Source organism: Geotrypetes seraphini, chromosome 4 (assembly GCF_902459505.1).
Source record: "Geotrypetes seraphini chromosome 4, aGeoSer1.1, whole genome shotgun sequence".
In the NCBI taxonomy this organism is placed as follows: Eukaryota; Metazoa; Chordata; class Amphibia; order Gymnophiona; family Dermophiidae; genus Geotrypetes; species Geotrypetes seraphini.
This window is the reverse complement of record NC_047087.1, coordinates 279,937,669-279,948,326: the sequence shown is the minus strand read 5'-3', so window position 1 is coordinate 279,948,326 and position 10,658 is coordinate 279,937,669. Positions and strand designations below refer to the sequence as shown.

General features: G+C 43.0%; 1 pseudogene; it reads left to right on the top strand.

Annotated features, from left to right (window-relative positions):
- Positions 1-250: 250 nt before the first annotated feature.
- On the top strand, positions 251-1,807 carry LOC117359636 (annotated as a pseudogene).
- Positions 1,808-10,658: the final 8,851 nt, after the last annotated feature.

Sequence of the window (10,658 nt, the reverse complement as noted above, 5' to 3'; positions counted from 1 at the left end):
GAAAAAAAAAATAAATGAACAGTTAAGTCCCAGTTTTTGCCGCTGAGACTCTGCACTCTCTCACTGTAAAATTATTGTTTAAACAGTATATCATGGCTTCTAAAAAAAGCAGGAAGGTGATTTCTGTTGAAATTAAACGGGAAATAATTAGAAGGAGTGAATGTGGGGTAAAACAGTGTGACCTCGTCAAAGAGTTTGGCCTCAGCAAAACCACCATTTTCACCATTTTGACAAATAAGGATGCAATAAAATCAGCCAAAGTAGCCAAAGGAGTATCAAAACTATTTCATGAAAAACATAGGTCTTCAATCCACGAGGAAATGGAGAGGCTATTAGCAATTTGGATTAAGGACAGGCAGGTGAAAGGTGACGTAACAACCCAAGATATTATCTGTCACAAAGCCAAGAGAATTTATGACGATCTAAAGAAAAACGTCCCTGGAAGTAGCAGCAATCAAGCTAATGAAGAAGAATTCAAAGCCAGCAGGGGGTGGTTTTTTAGATTTAAGAAAAGGTGTGGAATCCACAGCGTTACTATGCATGGTGAGGCTGGCAGTGCTGACAAGAAAGAAGCAGAAAAGTTCTCTATTAACTTTCAAAAATGTATGAAGGATGAAGGATACTGCCCACAACAAGTGTTCAATGCCGATGAAACAGGTCTTTTCTGGAAAAGAATGCCGAGCAGAACCTTCATTACAAAAGAGGAGAAGAAATTGCCAGGACACAAAGCCATGAAGGACAGACTTACCCTTATGTTTTCGTCTAATGCTAGCGGAGACCTCAAGATCAAACCTCTATTGGTTTATCACTCTGAAAATCCAAGAATTTTCAAGAAAAATAACGTTATTAAGTCCAAACTGCCCGTCCATTGGAAGTCCAATCAAAAAGCATGGGTGACCAAGTTATCTTCAACGAATGGATTCTGGAAACCTTTGCTCCTGCCGTGAAGAAATTCTTGCTGGAAAAAGAACTGCCGCTCAAAGCCCTTCTGATACTTGACAATGCCCCTGCTCACCCAAAAGACCTAGAGGAAATATTGCAGGAAAATTATCCTTTTATCAAGGTGCAGTATTTGCCACCAAACACCACATCCATTATTCAGCCAATGGATCAGCAAGTTATTGCGAACTTTAAAAAACTCTACACTAGAGCCCTCTTTAATAAGGTGTTTGAAGAATGCGAGTTTGGTGGAGACAATATGACTGTCCGAAAGTTTTGGAAGGAGAAATTTGATGTCCTTATGGCAATACGACTTATACAGAAGGCCTGGGAAGAAGTGTCACAAAGGACCCTAATTTCTGCTTGGAAGATGCTTGTGCCTTCGTGGACCCAGGAAGAAGCAGTAGTTGATGACACAGAAGTGGTGAAGGACATCATCACAGTGGCCCAAAGGTTGGAATTAGAGGTAGAGGAAGAGGATGTAGAGGAGCTTATTGAGGAACACGAAGAAGAGCTGACAACTGAAGAGCTCCAAGCACTTCTGGTCCAGCAACAGGACAATGCTCAAAGGGAAGCGTCATCTGATGACGAGGAGCAACAATCAAACAATAAACCAATCCCAACTGCTGACATCAAGAACATCCTGGTCAAATGGAAAGCAGTTCAGGAGTTTACCAATGCCCACTATCCTGATTCAGCTGAAGCAAACAGGATCAACGATCTTTACTCCGATACTCTTGTCCGTTATTTCCGGCAGATGTTGGAGAAAAGAGAAAAACAAACGACTTTGGACAGGTTTTTCATGAAACCATCGGCCAAAAAGCAGAAAATGGATGAAGATGTGCAAGATTCGGTAGACTCTACTTAGTCTGTCTTTAAATTTTAAAAATGTGTGTTGTTTTAAAAAACAATTATGTTTTTAGATGTATCTAAATAAACATAATAACAAAAAATTTATCTTTTTTTATGTCATCTTAGCATATTTTATGCTGCAGAATGAATTATTTTTTTTAACATGTATTGTTATGGGAAAACGCGTTTCACATAACGAACTTTTCGCATAACAAACTTGCTCCTGGAACCAATTAAGTTCGTTGTGTGAGGCACCACTGTATGGTTTAGTGTGCGTAGTTTCCATAATAAATGGAAGCATTTTTTGATTAGGATTTTGGTATGGGCTTCGAATGTCAGTTACTGATTTAGGGTGACTCCTAGGATTTTTTATGGTAGGGTTAATTGGGAATTTAATATGAACATTTAGAGACCAGGCTAACACTGGAGGAAGGAAGAGAAGGTTCTAACATCCAGCCTCCCTGCTTCTCAGAGATGCATTACCCTTCATTCTGTGTCAGCAGTGTGCCTGGAACCGGAACAGCTTGAGTCCTGCATTCTCTGATGTCATCTAGGAGAGTGGTAAGCATTTAGAGAACAGACTGACGCCGGAGGAAGAAAGAGAAGGTTTTAACATAAAGTCTACCTGCTTCTCAGTAGTGGATTGCCATCTGCACGGTTTTCAGTTAAGCCTTATCCTTCAGTCAATGTCAACAGCATGAGTGTCTGGACCTGGAATAGCTCTATCCCTGCCTTTCTCTGATATCATCTAGGAAAGCAGTGAGCATTTAGGGCCAGATTCTCTAAAGGGCGCCTAACTTAATTGGTAAAATACCCTTAATAGGCTCAATGTAATTGGATGTTAGGCACCTATCCAATTCTATATTGCATGGTGCTTAGTAGTTCCTAGCGCCTCAGTGGGCATTTCTATGGGCGGAGTGTGACTTAGGCACCGCTAAGCATGATTCTCCAAAAACTTAGGTGCCTGAAATGTAGAATTTTAAAACCCTCGCCTACATTTCAAATGCCTAAGTTTTTACAAAGGTGCCGCTAGCCACGATTCTCTAAAGAGCACCTAAAGCCATTTTTTTTAGGAGCCAGCCAAATTAGGTGCTGTTTATAGAATCAGCCCCTTAGAGACCAGACTGATCTGAAGAGATGCCCTCATTTACACCAGCTGTAGGGATTACATCTTCAATTAAGGCATGTTTTCAACCAGTTGTGCTAGTATTTTATAAAGAAAAATAGGTGCCTACTAAAATAGGCTTAAAAGAGGTGCATTTTGGCTGCTTTAATCTCCCTTTTAAGGGTGTAATTTTTATTATGCATTTTTCCTTACCTAAAGCTTACTTTACATGCAGAAAACAACTTTTGCAAAATTGCACAACCGTGTACACACATAAATGCCCTAATTCTATATATGGCGCTCAAAAGTGTGTGCATACACTTTATGTTCACATTCAATTTGTGTGTACAATGTAATTGATAAATGAGCCAATTAGTGGGCACTAATACTCAGTTACTGATGCTATTGGCATTAATTAAAATTTGCGTGCACATTTTTAGGTACCTCATCGGGCCAATGATGATCACAACAAAAGAGTACCCCCTTTGTGTGAATTTCAAGTGGGCTTCAAGTGGAATTTGGACAAACATGTTTTGGATCAGGTAGTAGTTATAATTAGTTTTGATATTGGTTTTATTTTGTTTTATATTGTTGTATTAATTATTCCAGGCAGCATATTCTCACAGAAGGGTGATGTCTTCCATGGAGGCCTGGTAAACTGATTGCCTCTTTAGCTGCAACTCAGGAATGGGCAAACACCAACTAACTCTGTTTTGTTGCAGGTTTCCGAGTCTCACTGCGCCTTGTCAGGTAGAACCAATGTTTCAGCCATCATGCTGTGACTTTCTTTAGGGTTTGCAGTGAGGTCTGCAGTTTGTCTTTATATAGTAGGTCCTCAAACTCAATTGGTTGGGACTTTAGGTGAATGAGGCAGGAAAGTCCATTGGTCACCAGTTTGAATTTTGGTGGGAAAGTCAGTTGGTTACAACTGCAGACCTCACAGCATGCCCTGAGGAAAGCCACAGCATGATGGCTGAGACACAGCTGCTCGACTCCACGGAAAACTAAGAACGGCAGGGCTTGCGAGCTGACAATGGGTGGGAACGCACTAGCACACACGTGGTATGGGCAGTCTTAAAGTGACAGTACACTTTTTGACTATTCGTGCTGGGTTCCGTGTGTAATGTCACTCTCAAGTGAGAATATAAGGCTTGCTTATCCTCGGAGAACATCAAGTTACAGAAAATACAACAATAGGACTGGAACTAATCATAAGGCTAGTCAAAGAATAGTCAAATAGGTTAAAAGCTGCTTTGAAAAATACAGTTTTGATCCTTTATTTAAAAGCTAAATAAATAATCTAAAGCCCTTATATCTTTAGGAAGTTAACTGCACATCAATGGAATTGTTCATGCACCCGATTGTCAGCACCTGCTAAACAGCCCCTTTCAATGATTTTGTGCCATTTATAAATTTATAAATGGCACAAAATCATTGCTTCCTTCTCTAGAACAGTTTTGGTGTCATTTATAAATATGTTAAAAAGTACTGATTGCAGTTCAGATCTCTGGGGCACTTCACTATCAGACTGATGCTCAAAACCAAACACAGGTGCTGGAAAATACTGTGGGAGCAGTGCAGGCTAAAAACTTCTCAATGCTCAAAACTAATAGAATGCAAATCGCGACCTTAGAATTACATGGTTCTAACTGTTGGCTCGCAGTTAGAACCTTGTAATCCCATGCATAGACTAATTTCTGTACATAGAACCATGTGATTTCTTATGAAATGAAGGAACGGTTAAGTTGCAATAAATCCTCGTGAGTGTTGTAACATCTACATGTCAGATAGAACCCAGAAGTCATCGGAGTTAAAAATACTGAAAATTGTCACTTAGAACCCTGTAATTCTAAGGTCGCGAAATGTATATGCACATTCTTAGCATTGAACATTGGGAAGTTACGGAGCTGAGACTTGATATACCACTCTTTCTGCGTGGCTGCAATCAAAGTGGTTTACATAGTTTAGATACAACAAGAAAATACACAGTCAAGTTACGTTATCATGACCATCTGCTAATACCCAGAATAAACGCCTCTGTCAGCAAGTCGGCAGCCAGACGATGGGCGTGACTCAATAAGATGCTGGGCGGTTGCTAGAGGTATCTGAAACCATGCAGACTGCAGTGCGTCTGACAGTTACTGACATGTGCATGGTGGTGGATCCAGTCATCGAACATGTCAATCGAGGTAGTCCCAAATGTGCTTGATTGGGTTAAGGTCTGGGGAATTCAGAGGCCAGGGAAGTAGCTGGAAGACTTGGTTGAATTCTGCCAACCACTCATAAACAATTCTGGCGGTATGATATGTTGCATTGTCCTTTTGAAAGATTCCATCGGCCATAGGGAAGACCGTCAATATGTACAGGTGTACTTGATTGGCAAGAATGGAGAGAGACCTATATCAATTGAGAGTGCCTTCCAGAAGTATCAAGGGATCCAGATCATACCAAGAAAACATTCCCCAGACCGTAATGCTGCCACCACCAGCTTGTGTACATCCAACAATTGTTGCTGGGTGTTTGTTCTCAGCGGTTTCATGCCTAACATGCCAACGTCCATCCATTCAATGGAGCTCAAAACATGGCTCATCAGAGAAGGCAACCCTCTGCCAGTTGGTGCAAGTCCAATGTCGGTACTCCTATGCAAATTGCATACGTTTCTTGCAGTGAACCCTCGTGAGCATGGGTGCAGTCACCAGCTGTCTGCTTTAGAGCCCCATTCGCAATAGGGTTTGCTGTACAGTCATTTGGGGCACATATCTGGAAGCCCTCTGGTTTATTTGGAAGGTGAGTTGCTCCACGAAAGTATACCAATCGGCTCGTACCCACCTACACATCCAACATTCACCTCTCACATTGATGACTCATACTGCCCTACAGTTATCATGGGTTGTCAAAAAGGTTCCATTCATCCACTTACGGTACATTTTAACCTTAGCAGCTCGTGAACAGTTTACAAACTGCGCTGTCTCTGAAATGCTGCCTTCTTTGTCCCGGTAGCTGATGATCATGCCTTTTTCAGTGTCTAATAAATTGGGCTTTTTACCAATGAAAGCCACGGTTGCTATATTGGCAACTGGCTGACATCTCACCTTATATATCCATGGCCTTACCTACATTGTAAACCAGCACTGTATAATATTTAAGAACAAATACTTTGGTTTTACTTCAGAGTACAACACGCCGACAAGAGAAAATAGCCTCGCTTTCATTATATGAAAATATATACAAAGAGGTTTTTATATCTTCTATGACATAGGTTATTCTCATACACCTTACCAACAAGTAACTCACCAGTCCCCTGAGGAAGGCTTGGGCCGAAACTGGGATCCTAGTTGGGACCGTAACAGATGAGAGTGTTTCTCTTTGTTGGACTAATAAATGTGGATTTTTCGGTTGCTTTAAGACATCTCACTTGCCTTTTTTGTTGTGTTTCCTTGCTGATTTTATTGAGGCTGGTTTCTCATTGTGCCTACCCTCATATTCCACGACATTTTTATTTCCTAGGGAACTTTTCATGGACAAGAGTTTGGAATCAGGACTTCCAGGTTGTGGTGTGCTCGAGTCCGGTAGTTTTCCGGTCTCCTCATGTATTTCATTTAAATCACTTGTTCTTGTTTTTAACAGTTTACACTCCAGTCAGCCACAATACCTTTCAAAGCTTTTGATACCTTTTACTCCTTCTAGATCCTTTTGCTCTTCAGAAAAACAAATATTACGTAGAAATACTCTCCGCCGCACTCTTTACCTCTTCTCCATCAGAGCAAAAATATTCAGCGTGCAGGAGCCACAATTATGGAATTCACTTCCATTAGAACTACATCTAAAAACTTCCATCACTACTTATAAGGACAAACTCAAAACATCTCTTTTCGATAAAACATTTGCTCTTTAGGAGTGCTTGCCTGATCCTCCCCTTTAGACGGTGTCTGATGTCTCCTAATTTGGCACAAACTAATCCACTCTGCTCCCTTTTCTCTCCTATATTATTGTAATTTCCCTTTTCCGTATCCTGAACATGTTAGGAATATAAACCGCTTTGATGGTCTTCCCTAAGCAGTATATTAAGCTAAAATAAACTCAGCAATTTCTCCCACAGATGAATACGAACTGGCCACCGGTATTGCAACGTCCGATGCTGTCTTCTTTGAAAATGTTTTAAAAAAATTGCTTCTGGTATTGGTACTTTCCTTGGCCCCTAAAAGATAGTCGACTAAATAATGGTCAAATTTCTGATAGTTGATGATTTACTTTTCACTGCATATACCCTCTCATTTACAAAGCTTTGCTAGTGTTTGTAGTGCCAGCCGCCGCGGTAACAACTCCAACGCTCTTAGAATTCCTATGAGCGTCCAAGCTGCTAACACCGCGGCTGGCTTTGCAAAGGAGGGGGATAATCTTCTTGATATTCACGAATCTGTATTCAAGCATTGATATGCTTGTCTTTAAGGGCCTGTTTTACAAAGCCGCGCTAGCGGCTGCAGTGCGGTAACGGCCCCGAAGCCCATAGAAATTTTAAAGGGCTTCGGGGCTGTTGCTAGAAAACAGGCCCTAAGTTGTAATTCCTAAATAAAAAAAATTAAAATTAAGTTCAAATAAACATGGGAACTTGGTATTTTAGGAAAGTATCTGCCGACATGGGGCCTTTTCGAAAACACTCGCAAGAATGCACATGTGTTTTTGCCAGCTTGTGCAGCAGGAGCAGCCACTTTACAAATGCACAGCTTGCACCCAGAAGCTTCCATCTCTAGGCGTCAGCACTTATATGTCGAAGTGGCAATTTCACTGCTTCCATATGTAAGTGGTGGCATGACCATGTAAAGCTGTCCCATTTTACAAACCTACACATGTAAGTACTGAGGGCACAATTTTAAACTGGCTTCATTTTAGAGCCGGAAATAAACAATAGCTCTGTCAGTCTCTCATGTAAAGCCCAAGCAAGCACTATTTGAAAAACAAAGTGGGCTTCTGAGCCGATGTAAAGCCTGAGGTAGAAATTTGTCCTTGTACATGGATATGTGCTTTGTAAAATGTGGAATACATGCGTAGATTTTAGTCCCATTCAAGCCAAGCCTAAACTAGCCCCACTTGACATCACGATTTAGCATCTGCTTAGCTCATTGGCTTATTATTCAGGCAGTGGCGTAGCAACGGTGAGAAGTGCCTGGGGCAGTGGTTCCCCTCCCCCTCTTCTCTGCCCCCCCCCACACACTCCTTCCCCGCCCCCTCCTGCCACGCACACACAACTTCCCTTCCCCCATATAACTGTAATGTTTGTGGCACGGGCAGTAACCCCCAAGCTGCTGTCGCACCAGCATGACTTAAAGATTTTTTGTTAGGTTATTTGCACTCTGGGGAAGGGTGATAGTTGAATCTGGCATACTTGGGGTGGTTGAGGAAGTTGGCTCAGGACCCCTCTACCTTCAGGGTTGGCAGGTATGCCAAGCCTTGCCAGCTGAAGATGTCACCTACCTGAGTTGCGCATGCAGTGACAATTATGGGAAGATTCTCAAATATTATTGGTAAAATCCAACGGGCCTCTACTCTAGATCAATGCCTAACCATGAAAAACCAGGTGGACTCCTTAATCAGAAAGGGTTTCTTCACTCTCTGGAAACTCAGATTCATTAAAGCTTATTTTGATACGTCGGCATTCAGAACCCTGGTCCAATCCCTCGTACTAAATCAACTTGACTACTGTAACATCGCCTACTTAGCCATTTCCCAAAAAAATATGCAACATGTACAACTAATGCAAAATGCAGCGGTCAGATTAATCTTCGGACTAAAGAAATTTGATCATGTATCACCCTACTATTGGCAGTTACATTGGCTACCGATGGAAGCACGCATAAAGTTTAAATTCGCCTGCTTCTGCTTTAAAGCGCTAAACGGACTTGCCCCTAAATACATAATTGACCTTTTCTCATTCTCTGCCAACAGACACAAGAGAAGCTCTCATTCCTACTTCGTTTCCCCCCCAGTTAGAGGTTGTAAACTGAAAAAACACCATGAACACCTTCTTTCACATCAAGCAGCATTGTGGGGTAAAGACCTAGATCAACTGCTTTCGCCCACTACTTATGAGGAATTCAGAAAACGTCTAAAAACTCAACTGTTCCTAAAGTATCTAGACAACTGACCCACTCATCTTCTTTCTCCTCCATAGTGATTCCTCTGTCCTATTAATCTCTTTCTCCTCAACAACGCATTTCCGGTCCTATTAACTCTCCTCTTCCCCCCTCTTAAATTCAATCAATTTGTACCTCGCTTAATCTATTGTAAACCGCATAGAACTTAACGGTATTGCGGTATATAAACTGTTATTATTATTATACCAATTTTAAAAAGTCAAGTTGTTCTTAAAAAGCCATGCATACAAATGAGGTTGGCGGAGGGTTGCTAAATTTGCATGTGCCAATCACTGGTGATAGCGAATGGCACATGTGCAGAATAAATGCAAAAATAAAAATAAGACCCCCAAATAGAAGATTAGCAGGAGGGATGCCCACTCCCTCCCACTGCCGATGTCAAGCAACCCCCCCTCCCCTGGCAGTATGAGGAATGCCCACTCCCTCCCGCCCAGCAGCTGGAGAGATGCCCACTCCCTCCCACCACCAAGCAACCTCCCTGACACCCCCCAACCCCCACCCCAGCAGCAGGAGAGATACTCCCTCCTGCCACCAAACAATCCCCCCCCAGCAGTGGGAAGGATGTCCACTCCCTTCCGCCACCGCCGTATTACCCCCAATAGCCCCGCCTCCCCCTTACCTTGTTTACGGAGGCCAGCCGGAGGGATACCTCCTACCTCCCGCCAGCAAGCCCATCTCTTCAAAATGGCGAGCCTTCCCCTCTGCGGTGTATCATGGAATACGCCAGGGAAGGACCTAAGGCCCCTGTGGAAGGGACCTTAAGCAACCTATGCCGGTCAGAGCCTTAGGCCCCTCCCTGGCGCATCCCAGGATGCACCATGGAGGAAAAGGCCCGCTATTTTGAAGAGGCAGGCCTGCTGGTTGGAGGTAGGAGGCATCCCTCTGGCCAGCCGTTGTAAACAAGGTAAGAGGGCAGAGGATCATCATAGGCGGGGGGGTCGTTGGGAGTACAATGGTAGTTGTGGGAGGGTGTTGGCATCTCTCCTGCTGCTAGGGGGTGTTGAGGGGGTTGTTTGTTGGCAGGAATGAGTGGGCATCTCTCCCACTGCTGGGTGTGTGTGTGTGGGGAGGGTTGCATAATGGCAGTAGCAGAAGGGAGTGGGCATCCCTCCCAGTGACGGTGGGGGGGTTCGGTTGTGTGACGGCAGCAAGATTTTCTGGCAGGTCTGAGCTGTCAAGCCTTACTTTCTTGTCATTGTCTAAGCCAATTGGCACTCAGGCACTGATCAAAAAGTAAGTCTAAGACAGCTCAGACCTGAAGGAAAAGTTTGTATGCAGCGAGCACAGCAAGGTTAGGGAATCACTTGGCAATAATAGAGAATTGCCCAGAGTGACCATTTAAATATTAATGACCTCATTGTAATGCATTTGCATGGCAGAGTTGGAGACTGCGGGGAAAGCTCGGAAAAGGCCACGATAAGCTGTTTGGAAAATCTGCTGCTAACATACATGAACACTAAACCGTCTAGAACCGGTTTAACGACCAGGTTGAAGTTTTGGGAATCTTCCCCTTAATTCGCTCAGGCTTGCTTTGGCTGCTAATGCCACATGCTAACTGAGCATACACAGGAGAGTTGGCTTTAGCAGCCAAAGCACACCTGAGTGAATTG